General features: G+C 41.5%; 1 protein-coding gene across 1 annotated transcript in view; it reads right to left on the bottom strand.

The window, feature by feature from the left end:
* The window catches only part of TAOK3 (TAO kinase 3), a 214109-nt gene that overhangs the window by 184606 nt on the left and 13126 nt on the right, over positions 1–16377 (bottom strand). The window lies entirely within an intron of this gene.

Here is a 16377-nt window from a genome sequence, read left to right as displayed (position 1 = left end):
TAAAAACCATTATTTTGTGGGAAAAAAGAAAAAAAGTATTAGAAGAAATGAAGACCATAGCTTCTAAATCTATCGCTTTAATGAATAAGTCTTTTTGTGAGGAATTCCCAATTGTAGGACTCATCAGGAACTGATTTTACAATAATTTATTCCAAAGTGATACATGTGTCATTATTACCCAGTGGTGCTCAAGGTGACTCCTGGTAGTGTGTGGGGGGGGGGGGGGGGAGTGGGGGGGGGGATCATGCAGTCCCGGGCATCAACCTGGGGTTTCTGTATGTCAACCTCGTGCTCCAGCCCACTAAGCTAGTCTCTGGCCCATCATTAATTTCAACTAAATAACTGTGCAGAATAAAATGTTTCCACACTACCAGCTACACTACTTGAATCGCTAACAAACTTAGAGTCTACAGAAAACACAATAGTTTTAGGCATCTTTTAGAAAGAACAAAATTGCATTAAAAATTTCAAAACTGGGACCCAAGAGCTCAATGGGCTGAGCACACGCTTTGCATGCAGGAGGCACAGATTCAGTTCCCATGCTGGCCATAAACGAAAATAACAACAACAATAATAATAATAGTTTGGTTTGGGTTTTGTTTTTTGTTTTTGTTTTTTTCCTTTTGGGTCACACCCAATGATGCTCAGGGGTTACTGAGCTCTGCACTCAGGAATTACTCCTGGCGGTACTGGTGGGACCGTATGGGATATCAGGAATCGAACCCAGGTTGGCCACGTGCAAAGCAAATGCCCTAGCCACTGTACTATTGCTCCGGCCCCAATAATAATAGTTTTGAACATAAGATTGTGAACTAATTTTTAAAGAAAACATTGTACTTGAGGGGCTGGAGCAATATATAGGGATTCAAGTCCTGTATGTGGCTGACCCTGGTCTGATCCATACCATCACTAGCAAATAGCTTCCTGTACCGTCAGGTGTGGTCCAAATCTACCACCACTCTCCCCCACCAAAAAGAAAGAAAATGCTGTACTTGATTCCAACTATTATTAGAACTCCAAACATAAAGCATGAGTATCAGAAATAAAAATTCAACAGGCCTAACCACTAGTCTATATATCATATGACATAACTACTCAAACTTGGGGAAAGATATAGACCAAGATATGTTCAACCTTTGATACATAGTTTTTGTTTGTTTTTTGGGCCACACTCAGTGATGCTCAGGAGTTACTCCTGGTTCTGCACTCAGGAATTACTCCTGGTGGTGCTTGGGGGACCATATGTGATGCCAGGGATCAAACCCGGGTCGGCCGTGTGCAAGGTAAACACCCCATTTGCTGTACTATCTCTCCGGCCCCACATAGACTTAAAAAAAAAAACTATATAGGATGGAAAGACAAAAATCTCATCTTGTTAATATAAACCTGGGGTAATTCAAAGTATTTTCTAATTTTAACTAGTCTATGTTGGCTGCGTGCAAGGCAAACGCCCTACCGCTGTGTTATCGCTCCATCCCTGGAGGGCGTTTGCCTTGCACGCAGCCAACATGGCCTACCCAAGTTCAATTCCTCTGCCCCTCTCGAAGAGCGCGGCAAGCTACCGAGAGTATCTCACCCGCATGGCAGAGCCTGGCAAGCTCCCCGTGACGTATTCGATATGCCAGACACAGTAACAACAAAGTCTCCAATGGAGACGTTACTGGGCCCCCTCGAGCAAATCGATGATCAACGGGAGGGCCTTTACCTTTTACCTTTAACTAGTCTATCTGTAATACAGTTAATAAGCAATAAAACTATGACTTTTTCATAAAGTAGTTCACAATACTTGATTACATTTAATATTTGAACACCAATCCCATCACCATTACACCTTCCCACCACCATATTTTGGATGCTTCCATCCTGAACCCCAACCCCTGCCCAAAAGCAGAACCATAGTTGTATTAAAACTATGACTTTTACGTTGAAGCTTCAAAGTAAGTTTCCTCCGTTTCACCTTAAAATTTCTCTATATCTGCAGGTCCTTGAATAATGTTTTCATCCAATATTATTTCATTTTATTGGAGAGAGAGAGAGAGAGAGAGAGAGAGAGAGAGAGAGAGAGAGAGAGAGAGATTTCCTCGCTCGGGCCAGTTCCTGGGAAATCTGCACATCCTGCCCATGTGTGGGTGTTCTGACCCGATGGTTTCTTCCCACACCCCCCAAGGTATACAGTCAGTTCTCAGCTGTGCCTGCACCGTCCTAGAGAAGTTGGTATGGGAGTTAGTGCATCCAGCAATGCTAGACATACATACAACTGCCCCAGGGCAGTTCTAGCTTTCTTCTTGCTCAATTAGAACAAGCTCTGTTTACCTAAAATCCTGAACCAGAATAAATGGATTAGAAATTAGTATTCAGAGGCTGGAGGGATAGCACACCGGGTAGGGCATTTGCCTTGCACGTGGCTGACCCGGGTTCGAATCCCAGCATCCCATATGGTCCCCCGAGCACCACCAGGCGTAATTCCTGAGTGCAGAGCCAGGAGTAACCCCTGCGCATCGCCAGGCATGACCCAAAAAAGAAAAAAAAGATAAGAAATTAGTATTCAATTTTAGAAGTGTTTTGGGTCTTTAGTTAGCTGTAACTAGAAACAAGAGGTAGGAACTTCTCTTGGGGGGGAGGGGAGGCGACTTAATTCTTATTTCTAGCAAAGACTCTAGTCAAATTGGTTTCGTTACACATCACTCTATGGAAAATCAATTTCCAAGCAGTTACTGAGGAATGAACCTGCCCAAGTGTCTTCAGCGCTGTCTTCCTTTTTTCCAGATTAAGCACATCTCCCAAGCACCAAAAGGGTTCCCAATTTTGCATTCGATTATCTCCTCACTTGATTAATCCACTTTTCTCATCTTTCTTTCTTTTTTCTTTTTGCTTTTTTGGGTCACACCCGGTATAACCCAGGAGTTACTCCTGGCTCATGCACTCAGGAATTACTCCCAGCGGTGCTTGGTGGACCCTGTGGGATACAGGGAATCTAACCTGCGTTGGCTGCATGCAAGGCAACTGCCCTACTGGCTGTGCTATCGCTCCAGTCCCTCTGATCTTTCTTAAACCTTCCTTTGATTTCCATGAATTTTATTTACCTGTAGTATGCTCATGATGTCATTTATTGCAGAGAAGAGAGGAAATTTTTCCCGGGCAGGAAAAATCTTGGGGCAAATAAACTCACAGACCTCTGAATAGAGTAGGATACTTCTCAGGTCCTATCATTTCCTGATTTCTAAAGTGGGGCCCCCCTCCACGGTTCTGGGGTCTTCTCTACTTCCCACGCCGCCTCTTCTCACCAGTCCGCCTTTCACCTCTTAGCACGAGGGACTGTGCTGGGCTCCTTTTCTTCTCTCAACACATTCTCTTATCTAATTCACTCTTATGCTTTCTCAGCTCTTCATGCCCTCAATCAATCACCGGCAGCTATTCTGCTTTCCACTGGAGAGTACCCTAGTTCCAGAACCTCATCTACCGTCCACGTTTTCATGCCTAATCTCTTTCATCCTTTAAGTCATGCTCTAAATTCTTGATGGAATAATATTTCAAATACTCTGACTATATCAGGATCTTCTATTCAAATATCTTAATGGTTCCCCACAACTTACTATTCAAAACTCAAGTCTCCTAATCTGTGGTTGGAGATCATTGATTTGGAACAATCCCTAAATTCACATGTTTCTGAAATGGGCCAAAAAATACATAGGTGGTCCCACACCATACTTGCTGAAAATCTGCCCAGTATTCCAGATTTTGCTGTTGTTGTTGTTGTTTGGGTCACACCCAGCAATGCTTGGGGGTTACTGCTGGCTCTGCGCTCAGGAATTACTCCTGGCAGTGCTTGGGACCATATGGGATGCCAGGGATTGAACTCGGGTTGGCCACGTGCAAGGCAAAAAACACCCTACCGTACTATCCAAGTATGGATATCCAAAACTCAAGGAGACTTGAGTTTTGATAGTAACGTACTATTGCTCCGGCCCAGTATTCCAAATTTAATCTGGAATAAACGCTGAACAGTGCTGGGTGTGGCCCCCCAAAATCAAAGCAAACAAACAGACTGGTCCCTTAAACAACTCAATTTACTTTGTGGTACAGGTGAAAAGAGGCCCTTAGGATCGAGCACACACATACACACATGTGCATGCACGCACAATCTGGGTTGGTATGCATGTACACACACACATTAAAAAAATTAAAGTCCTGGGGCCAGAGTGATAATCTTAGGGGCTAAGGTGCTTGCTTTGCATAGGGCACTGCATATAGTCTCCTGAGTCCCACAAGGAGTGAGGCCTTTACAAGCGGAAAACCTCACTTTACTGAGTAACTTAATTCTAATATTCACAATGAGAGGTAGCATGGAGTCATAGTTATGAAAACAGGCACAGAACTGAGTTTAATTTAAATTCTTCTAGTGATCTTTGGCTTCCGAGATCCAAAGCCAAAGATCACTAGAAGAATTTAAATTAAACTCAGTTCTGTGCCTGTTTTCATAACTATGCGATAGCACAGCGGGTAGGGCGTTCGCCTTACAAGCGGCCAACATGGCCGACCCGAGTTCGATTCCTCCGCCCCTCTCGGAGAGCCCGGCAAGCTACCGAGAGTATTCGATATGCCAGACACAGTAACAACAAAGTCTCCAATGGAGACGTTACTGGGCCCGCTCGAGCAAATCGACGATCAACGGGAGGGCCTTTACCTTACCTTTACCTTTAGTGATCTTTGGCATTACATAAGGGATAATTCAGTATCCTCTCTGTTTTCCCAGCATCATAAGGGGCTTTGCAGCATTGATTCGCCAAATGGCTAAATTTTCTGCTTATTAGTTAAGAAACAATATACAGTTATATTAAGCACTACTACAAGGCCTGACAAGTACATTCTCAGCAAATATTTAACTGAACAAATAAAATGGTATGGGGTTACTGCCTGCATGTACAATCAAGCAGGAACATAAATCCAAAGTCTTAGACATTTCTAAGTGTTCAAACTTCCACATATATCGAACATCTCATATTTTTAAGTTTTTGTTTGTGTGTCCTATATACCTTTGGTATACTAAGAAGGAGGAATATATTTCAAAAGATAGGAGACTGACAGGGAATGAAAGAATAGACACAACTGTCATTTAAAAGTATGTTTTGGGGGGCTGGAGCGATAGCATAGCGGGTAGTGCGTTTGCCTTGCACGTGCCCGACCGACCCGGGTTCGATTCCAGTATCCCATATGGTCCCCTGAGCACTGCCAGAAGTGATTCCTGAGTGTGGAGCCAGGAGTAACCCCTGAGCATCGCCAGGTGTGATCCAAAAATAAAAATAAAATAAAATAAATAAAAGTATGTTTTGTACAGGGCCAGAGCAATAATACAGTAGGTAGGGCACTAGTCTTGTATGTGGCTGATCTGGGTTCAATATCTAGTACCTGATATGGACCCTTATGTCCCACCAGGAGTGATCCCTAAGCACAGTGCCAGGAATAAACTTGGAGAATCACTGGGTATGCCCCCCCACCCCATAAAGGTAAAAAGTAAAGGCCCTCCCGTTGTTCGTCGATTTGCTCGAGCGGGCCCAGTAACGTCTCCATTGGAGACTTTGTTGTTACTGTGTTTGGCATATCGAATACATCATGGGTGGCTTGCCAGGCTCTGCCATGCAGGCGAGATACTCTCGGTAGCTTGTCCGGCTCTCCGAGAGGGGCGGAGGAATCGAACTCGGGGTCGGCCATGTTGGCTGCGTGCAAGGCAAACGCCCTACGGCTGTGCTATCGCTCCAGCCCACACACACGTTTTGTTTTGTGTGCATATTCATACATTGACATTTAAACAAAAATTTTGTCTTTCCCTAATAGAATTTCCTAATACTTCTGAGTGGAAGGATCACATGTTATTAATCTCACTATGTCCTTACAAATCCTAATCTTACACCCAGTAGGCACTTATTGACACTTAGGTTACAAATCGGGCAAGAGTGTTTCCTACCCAATTGGTTTTTGTAAAACTTGACTGAACACATTTAATATAGGGTGATAAAATGTAAAGTTCTAATAACAAAACTAAACCTCTCTAAGCATGGCTGGCTGTAATTTAAGAAACTGTTTCTTATTCTTTAAATATATATTTTCGACCTCCCAACCAGTGCTCAGGGGACCCTGGGGTTAGTCCCAGCAATATCTGGTCAACTGGCCACTGGTTCAAGGCTAAGTTCAATAGACACACTGCTGCAAAGGAACCTTTGGTGTTGGGGAGTAGGGCCACCCTAACAGGATTCAGGGTCCTCCAAGGCCATCCCTGGCAGAGATCAGGGGCCTCTAGGGCTGTACTCAGTGATGTGAATCATGTGGTGCCAGAAACCGAATCGATCAATAGGACAAGGACACAATACTATCACTCAATCCTGGGTATATCATTTTAAGGAAATAGAATCAAACATGGGTATATATGAATATATGACTATAGGAAGGTACATACTGATACACAGCTTCTCATAAATATAAGCAAGCATGTCACTCTGTTACCAACTAAAAAATCATCATCATTTGCCTTTCTACAAATGAGGTGACAGATCTGACCCAAATGGAAGAAATATTCAAGCCTCTTCAACATTACTTACTAGGAGTGGGGCCCTACAGCAGGTAGGGTGTTTGCCTTGCACACAGCCAATCTGGGTTCAATCCTCGGCATTCCATATGGTCCCCCAAGCACTGCCAGGAGTAATTCCTGAGTGCAGAGCCAGGAGGAATTCCTGAGCATCATCGGGTGTGACCCCCCCCAATAAAAAAAACCCACATTACTAAGAATGTTAACGTTGACTCGATTGGAGATAGCCATGCTGAAATAGATTGACTTTCTTTTCTTTTCTCTCCAAAGTCAGCTACCTGAGCATTTTTAAGCTCAGAACTGTGATTTAACTGTACACTGTGATCCTTATATTCAACAATAATTACATCATCAGCGAGAAAAACCAGTAGGTGACCTAAGATGCTATGTACATTTTTGTTCACAGATTTGCAGATTAAGAAAAAGAATCTCCTGGGGGGTTTGCAGCAAATTACTTCGTGCTGAAACAGAAAGGAAAAGCTTCAAATATGAAGTCAACTTTGCTCAAGGTCTTGAAGAAAAGATAAAATCTTAGTGGGAAGAGTAAAGAATGAGGTTTTGTTTGTTTGGTGGGATCGAACCCAGGACCTCAGCTCTGCAGACACACATGTTCTCTACTGCTGAGCAGAGGGGAGCTTTCTGAATGAAGTCAAAATTATGACCAGGGGCTGGAGCAATAGCACAGCGGGTAGGGCATCTGCCTTTGCACACGGCCAACCAGGGCTCGATTCCCAGCACCCCATATGGTCCTCTGAGCACTGCCAGGGGTAATTACTGAGTGCAGAGTCAGGAGGAACCCCTGTGCAATGCCAGGTGTGACCCAAAAATAATAAATAAATAAATATTTTAAAAATTATGCCAAAACCGGAACCGGGGGTCTACAAGCTCAGTAACAGAACACTTCCCTTGCCATGTGTGGCGCTCTGAGTTCAGTCCTCAGAATAACAGAAGGGACAAGACTCGAAGACTTGAATGCATATGGTGTCTGAGTGCCAGCTCACTTTAACTGAGCACAAAGGATGAGCCAAAGAACATAGGAAGTGAAGCTGGAGAAGCAGGGCGGGCAGACTAGGAAGGGGCCGGGAAGAGTTATAGGACAGCTCCTGTGTTTGGCCACCTAACCCGGGTTCAGTTTATCCCCGGCATCCCCCATGGTTCCCCGATCACCAGCAGAAATGATTCCTGAGTGCAGAGCCAGGAGTAACCCCTGAGCACTGCTGGGAACGACCCCAAACCAAAACCAAAACCTAAAGAAAGGGTGGTCACTGTCAGGCAGAAGAGGTTAGACTTAATGTGGTGGAGAAAAGGGAAGCCATGGAGATTCCAAAAAGGGAGTGAGAAGCTGGAAACAGCATTTCAAGTCGGTTGGTTAGGATGTCTTGGGGAAAACTAATGGAAATAAAGGTAGTCGCTTGTGGTAGTCTAGGAAGGTGAGGGAGGTGGGGGTTTCAGAACCTGACCAGAAGGGCAGAGAGATAAACACATTTTAGCAGCAAATAAAATGAACCTTGAGACTATAAAGTTACCAGGAAGGAGGAGATCGGTATCAATGTGGAGATGGCTATATTAGGTGAAGGGGAAGTACTTCAGATTACGACCTAGAAAATTCAAACACTGGAACTGTATTCTGAAAGTCTGGGTGTTTTTCGAGTACCCTCTAAGTAGTTCCAGCGCTTTGTCTAGTAACTCATTTCAGGCACTCCCAATCTCAGATCTGCTTTGTTAAATAACTCAGACCCAGGAAAAAAAGCCATGTAAGAATTAGGTTTTGTGCTTTTCAAAATGTCAGCAAAGTTAATAGAAACTTAGAGAGATGAACCACCAAGTCTTAGAGAGTGAAAAGAGAAAGAAACAACTCTTCTTTAGAGGGAAAAGTATATTTTCAAATAGGTACTTTAAAAAGCAACAACCACGACTTTTAAAGACGCTGATCTGAAGTCTTGAGATATAATTCTCAATTTAACTGATAGTGATCCACTCAGAAGAAAACAAAGGAAACTGTAATCCAGAATGAAGGTGAGATGGGTTCTGCATAGGAGAGTGCATAGAAATACATCTGGGGTATTTTAGCAGCAAAGGGTCTTGAGACGATAAAGTACCAGAAAATGACTAGACACAGACTAATGCAGGGTCAATGCAAACAAACCACACTGAGAAAATGAATTTAAAAAATCAACACCGTTATGTTGCTTTCCTGAAATTGGGAGGAAGTTCTTTAAGTGTTAGTAACATCCGGCCTATTACAAATTTTCTTGACTAGTAATTATTTACTTGTTTTCCTTTTGTTTGGGGAGGCTGATGTTCAAGCCCCGGGCCTTACCCATCACAGGCAAGTAATCTACCACTGATCTAAACGCCCAGCCCAAACTAATGACTGTTCAAATTGATACTTCACTCTTCCTCCCCTGCTCCCCAACTACTCTGAGAATGAATCGATGGTACATCAAGAAAGTGGTGAGATGGTGGAACTAAGTTCTATGAATTTAGTCATGAGCTCCCGTGGTATTTGCTAATGATTTCCATTTCATAACACTGGTTATCTTTACAGTTATAGTTGCAGCTATCGTTTTCTATCTCTTCCATGATCATTTTCTGACAGCTGTAGAGGACTGATTTGTCCCAAAGTAACAAAAATAACACATCACTGAGTTCTTTATAATGTGGTACCCTGCTGGAGAGATAGCTCAAGAGGCTGGACACATGCTTTGTATGCAGGTCAGGGTTTGGCCTCCGACCCCAAATGGTCCCCCAAGCACAGAGCTGGGGACAGTCTTTCAAGCACTGCGGGCTGTGGCCTAAAACACAAAAGGATAGCCGGGGCCAGAGAGATGGTAGAGTGGGCAGAGCACCTGGCTTGCACATGGCCAACCCAGGATGAATTCCCAACACTCCATATGGTCACCTGAGCTCCACCAGGGGTGATCCCTTGAGCACAGACAGAACCGGGAGTATACACACCCCCCCAAAAAAAAATCTCCTACCTCCCATCAAATAAAATGTGTGGTCAAACTTGGGCTTTACATTAATTATTACACTTAATCCTCCAATCCTGTAAGCAAGGAACTTTGATTATGGTCTTCTGATAGTAAAAGAACCTGATGCTTGAGGTGAGTGAAGAGATTCATGCAACGTTGCAAAATTAGTGAGCGACTAAGTGGCAGGCACACTTATTTACCTAGCATGCTCTTAATTAATCATCAGATTATACTTCTAGGCTAGACAAGTTACTGAAATCCAAAGTTAACAGATAGAAGGAACCTGGACGTGCAATTCACTGCATATAAGAGCTAGGAAGAGATAACAGTTCTTGGACCCATGTCAACGATACTCATGGGTGAGATTCCTTGATTCAACTCTAAACTTTTCTTACACTGAAAACACTTTTATCAGCGGAATACTGCTCTGAACTGGGAGTTTAAATATTCCCTCTTTTAGTAAAACTCATCACATTACAATTAAATGGGTACTGACAAGATCTCTCTTTTTCTATGTAGTCACAAAAAAATAAAAATCACTACTTCCTGCCCACACGGCAGAGCCTGGCAAGCTACCCGTGACGTACTCGGTATGCTAAACACAGTAGCAACAAGTCTCATGATGGAGACATTACTGGGCCCGCTCGAGAAAATCGATGAACAACGGGAGGACCGTGACTGTGACCGTGACTACTTCCTGCATAGTCAGGTCAAGACCAACTAGACTGACTGTGTCACCAAAATTCTTTAAAAAGTATTTTCTCAGTAGATTCAGAGGCCTGTGCACATCTCTAACTTGTACCGTGGTGCTGAAATAGAAACTAAGTTTTAAAAGATACTTCTAAGCAGTAAAATATATTCATAAGACACTTCTAAAAATAGCTCTCCACTGTAATTCCCTCCTTATGCATCTGGGAAGAGATGTCATATTTCCTCCACAAAGCTTCCTTTATGTTGCAACAGTAAGAATCTCAATTTCAAACTGAACCAGAACAATTGAGAACTACAAACTCCATCCCCAGAGATGATTATTTTATTAGTATTTTATATGAATTGTCTAAGTAGTAGAACTTTATTCCATTTTATCTCTGCAACGCTTTTAACTAAAAAGCAAAAGCAGTTCTAGTTGAAAGTTCTGTCTCCCCGCCTTTCTTTTCTCTGCCATCACATGGTCTATCACAGAAGACCCAGTGTGATCTTTGCAGCCTACAGATATGACTGTGGTAAACTAAAGGAGGGAGGATTTAAACACAAACCAAGTGCTCAGAAGTTTAAAACTGGTCATCTTCGCTGAAAATCCACATGGTAAAATAAACATACAAATTAACAGTATGCAGTTAATAACTTCCATTTCTCCTCTCAAACAAATTTTGTCAGACAACCAAATAATCTATGATAATCTGTCACCACTGTGTGACACCACCCACTTCCTCTTCCCCAGCCCATCCATGACTGGGATACTTCTGCAGTGTTAATATAACGTTCAGACAACAATAAAAGGACTTGGGCTGGAGTGATAGCACAGTGGGTAGGGTGTTTGCCTTGCACGAGGCAAGCCGGGTTCGATTCCCAGCATCCCATATGGTCCCCTTAGCATCTCCAGGAGTAATTCCTGAGTGCAAAACCAGGAGTAACCCCTGTGCTTTGCTGGGTGTGACCCAAAAAGAAAAAAAAAAGTACAAAACTCGAAACTCATGTCATTTGTAATTTTAGATCCTAAACAATCAAATTTTAAGGAAAAACTATGATATCACATTTGAGATTATTTGATATCTTTAATTTTCTCTATTATATTATATAGAAAAAAAACAGACTCCCCCAATTTAGGAATAGCTACCGCAAAACTCCTTGAATGGAAATGTAGTCTATGTACAGTTACACATCTAACATGTTAAGTACTAGCAGTTTAAAACGTGAGTTATACATATTTCTACTTTTATCCAAAAGCCTGGTAAAGTTAGTAAAGAAACTCTTACAGTGGTTTTCCTAGTTTATTAAATATTATGCATTTAATTTTTAACCTACAAACTATGAGACATTAAATTAAAAAATTATCTATTTTCCCACCTCATCAAATTTCATTTTAAGGAGTATGGCAGTCCCATAAATTATTACCACGTGGCTAAAAATATTTTTTATTCAAGTTGCCTAATTTATACAAATAAAAAATATTTACAAGATTCAAGTAAGTGAGATCAAAATGAAATCAAAATGAACCTTTTTTTCCCTCTCCAAATGAAATATTACTTTCAAGAACCTGCTCTGCTCTCTTCCAATTTTCCCTTTCTGAAAAGAAAAATGGGAAGTGACCCTGTTATTTTTTTAAGATCTTTAGGATAAACAGCAAGCCGTTTTGTGTAACTTTAGTATGAAATACTACTTTAAAGCATTATTGTCATTCATTCATAAAGTATATTATATAATAAAGGATGGTCCTTATCTAAAATTTACATTTCACATTCAAAAGAAAACCCCTTTTCTGAGTATTCTGATATCTTATTTACTCTGACTGCTGAGTAATTTTTCTTACTCATTCAGGAAAAGCAAACACTGGGAAATAACATTTTCATTACTTATTTGCATAATATCAAAATACAGATTAACTAGAGCATTATGAATCTGATGAGTCTTGAGGTTGGTTACTCTTAGCTGGACTTTGACCAAGGTCATAAACATTCACATGAAATTCAACAGTTTATTAGCAATGTTTATACACAAACCATGTTTCATGTAATGAAACGTTAGATGTAAAACACCGAACTTACCCCCCGTTGATCTTCTGAAATGCGTGTCCTACATTTCCAATCCAACACAGTAAAAAGTTCAAAACTCCTCTGTTAAGGTTGCCCCAGAGATGACTTTCTTCAAAATGCTGCCTCTAATTCATTTAGGAACCATAAAACTGAACTCAGCTTAAGTTGTAAAGAAAACACCCTGCGATCAGCACCAGGACGGAAGTTATCATAGACACAGTTTTATAAATGAGGCTCACAGAGAGGACTTCCTGGTTGGGCAGTCAACGTCAACCACGTTCTATACAGCTTTACATTTCGACATTTTGGTAAAAACTTTCTAAAAAAATTTTCTTGAAATTTGGCCCCTCCCCACCCTGTCACCCTGAAAACGTTTAAGTTAAGAAAATCTTACATTAAAGAAATGTAAGAAATTCTATCAGCGCTACCTTTCATTGTGGGATCTACTAGTTATAGTATTATGTAAATATCAGAACTGTGGATTGCCATGGCAAATAATACCCACTTTTAGTTATTTTACATTTTTTTGTATCCTTCACTCCCTATACCCTCCCCCCCCTTCCCTGGGTGGTGGAGTAATTTCACAGAACGCACCACCAGAAGGGAGAGAAAAAATTTACTTAAAAGGAGAGTAACTCACCAACTTCATGATAATGATGAAAAGGCAAATAATCGTTCATATTAGTTTTCAAATTTAAGTATTTTAATAAATTTTAAACTCATACATTTAAAAAGGCAAGAAATCTTATGCAACCCCAATAAGGAACTGCAGATAAAAGCAGTGTGACTTGGCACTGCAAGTTACTATCAGTCTTACAAGTCGAAGTATTTCCTGTTACAACTCCCATTGGTTCCCACAGGTGCAAGTGCCTAGGGGTGGGGCCAATTTACGCTTCCTTTTCTAAGCAAACCAGGAAAGGAGATTTAAGGTTTGGACAATCAATGCTGAGAACTATTAGAACTGAGAAATAAGCCTAAATAACACCAAGAGGATTCAATGACGTTAAAAAATAAATAAATAAAAAATAACACCAAGAGTCTCTTAAACTGGGGTGTCTACTAATAGATGACTACTTAACTCAAAAGGACTGGAGAAATTTATGTCATCAGACTTTATTTCTCTAAGATGCACTGTTATTAAAAACATATGTGATTTCACTAGACAAATATGTAAGAGTTGCTTTCTCTGTTTAAAGCACTCTATTTCTCTGTGCAAAGCACTAGGAACACAATTATGAACAAAACGAAATCCCTGTGGTCATTCATACACCCTCCAGTATTTGAACAGTGATGTAACCATAATAGTAAATATTTTTGATGATTTTTATCTATAATGAAAAAACTTTCATAAACAGAGATATGAAATTTTTTGGTATGAAAATTTATAAAGTCAACTGGAGTGGTGACTACTGAAAGTCATTCTACTTGAGGCTACCATTTTAAACCTAGAAGAGCCCAGCAGATGAAAATAGGATTCTTTGTTTCCAACGTTCTAAAAAGGCCAATGGCTGATGTTCTGGTAGGGAAGAGCAACGAACTTTTCACCGTGAGTCACCAGTGACTAAGTTCTTTAATGAAAGCTTAAAACACATTTCAACCCAATTACTTGTACATGTAGAAAATGGATAACCCCAAATTAACAGCAGAAGCTTGATTTGACCAATTATTAGGGTTAATATCAGCATCTAAGAAAAGCAACGAAGGGCTCTCTAGAGAGTATAGCAGGTAAGGCGCTGGCCTTCTGCATCGCCAACCCTGGGTTCAAGCCCCAGTGCCCTCTGTGGTCCCCCAAGCCCCATCGGGAGTGATCCCTGAATGCAGAGCCAGGAGTAAACCCTGAGAACTGCTGGGTGTGGCCCAAAAGCGAAACGAAAAACAATAAAATGCTTTTAATGGATAAGGCCTTATGCTGAATTTTATTACAATTTTGGTCTTACGCATTGTTAATGCTAAGTTAAGTCACGTCAGCAAGCTTCCATTACGTTCTGTTACAAAGATTAATTTTCTTAGATTTTAGCCGGACTAGGACACATTCATTTGGATGTACAGTGTGGATACTAGGACTCACTTTTAATTATATTAAATAAAATGAAAATATATAGTAAATTCAAGGTTGCTCAAGGAAGAAAATAAAACGCAGAGAAAAAAAAGTATAAATAAATCTACTGTTCTGGGCTAGAGAAATAGTTATGCAGGAAGCTGGGTTGAAATCCCTTCACTAAAAGATCTCCTGAGCACTAATCCAGGACTAGTCCCCCAGATAGCTGAGTATAACGCTGAACACAAACGAAAAAAACCTCTACTCTTCTACACTACTTCCTTAGTTGTTTTACTTCCTTAGGATTTTTACTTCCTTCTGTTTAATATAACAAATCCCTTTCAATTAATACATTGGAGGAATTCCAACAACCAAATTTATCTACTCATTCAACAAATACCCACTAATGCTTATCACTGTTCTGAGCAGTGGATGAAGCAAAATTTCTGCTTTCGTAAAACCGAAATTTCAGTAACAGCACCAAAAAAAAAATATTTGGCATGTCAGAAGTAAGCACTATGGAGAAGGCAATATGAAAGGTAGTGTCAACAAATAAGTTTCCATTATTCATAGCTGTAAATTGTTTTTATCACAGAGAAACGTTGCTTTAGAAAATGAGACACAGAACCCTCTCACTCTTTCTTTCTCTCTTTTTCTCTTCTTTCTTTCTCCTTTTGGGTCACACCTGGTGATGCTCAGGGGTTACTCCTGGCTTTGCATTCAGGAATTACTCCTGGCGCTGCTCGGGGGACCATATGGGATGCTGGGGGTTGCGATCTGAGTGGACCACTTTCAAAGCAAACACCCTCCCCGCTGTACTATCCCTCCAGCCCTCATGTTCCTTTTCTGATTAAGGTGAACAGCCCTTTCTACAGTAAATGACAGATCTTACTTCACTGTTATTAATACCTAGAGAAAAGAAAATAAACTTCCAAGAAGTTAGAGGTCACTCCTGGCTGTGTTCATCCTTTACCCATTCAAAGCCCACCCTTTGCCCAATAAAAACCTCACCAAATGAAAGTAAAATAAGTCGCCAAAGCGGCTGGAGCAATAGCACAACGGGTAGGGCGTTTGCTTTGTACTCAGCTGACCCTGGTTCGATTCCCAGCATCCCATAGGGTCCCCCAAGCACCGCCAGGAGTAAAGTAATTCCTGAGTGCAGAGCCAGGAGTAACCCCTGTGCATCACTGGGTGTGACCAAAAATAATAATAATAAATCCCCAAAGCTCAAAGTTAAAGATCACTTCAGAGAATATTACCATATTAAATATGAAGATGTAAGTTCCTGTAAGAAACATTCTTGGGGCTGGAGTGATAATACAGCGGGTAGGGTGTTTGCCTTGCATGCGGCCAATGTGGGTTTGATTCCCAGCATCCCAAAGGTTCCCCTGAGCACCATCAGGAGTAATTCCTCAGTGCAGAGCCAGGAGTAACCCCTGAGCATAGCTGAGTGTGATCCAAAAAGAAAAAAAAAAAGAAAGAAACATTCTTGTTATTTTTTCTGGGAGAAATAATTATATATAACACTATTTTTTGTTTGTTTGTTTGTTTTTCTGCTTTTTGGGTCACACCTGGCAATGCACAGTGGTCACTCCTGGCTCTGCACTCAGGAATTACCCCTGGCAGTGCTCAGGGGACCATGTGGGATGCTGGGGCTCGAACCCGGGTCGGCCATGTGCTAGGCAAACGGCCTCCCCCCTGTGTTATCGCTCCAGCCCTAAACACTATTTTTTAAACTAAAGTGAATGTTTCAATTTAGTACAATTAAGACATTATTCTGTGAAAATCAAGAAGATAATTTTAGAGGCCGAAGAGGTAGGACAAGGCTTGCCTTGCATGTAGCCCGCCTGGTTTCGATCCTGGCACTGCAGAGGGTAGCAAGAGCACGGTCAGTCATGACCCCTGAGCACAACCAGGAGTAGCCTCTGGGTCCCATCAGAGAAGGCCTGATATCACCATTCCTCAAAAAAAAAGGGCGGTGGGGAGGGGAATAGATTCTTCTACACAGGAGAGGAAAGCATCAACCACATG

Source organism: Sorex fumeus, unplaced genomic scaffold (genome assembly GCF_029834395.1).
Source record: "Sorex fumeus unplaced genomic scaffold, SorFum_2.1 ptg000083l, whole genome shotgun sequence".
NCBI lineage: Eukaryota > Metazoa > Chordata > Mammalia > Eulipotyphla > Soricidae > Sorex > Sorex fumeus.
This window is presented reverse-complemented; position numbering and strand designations above follow the sequence as displayed.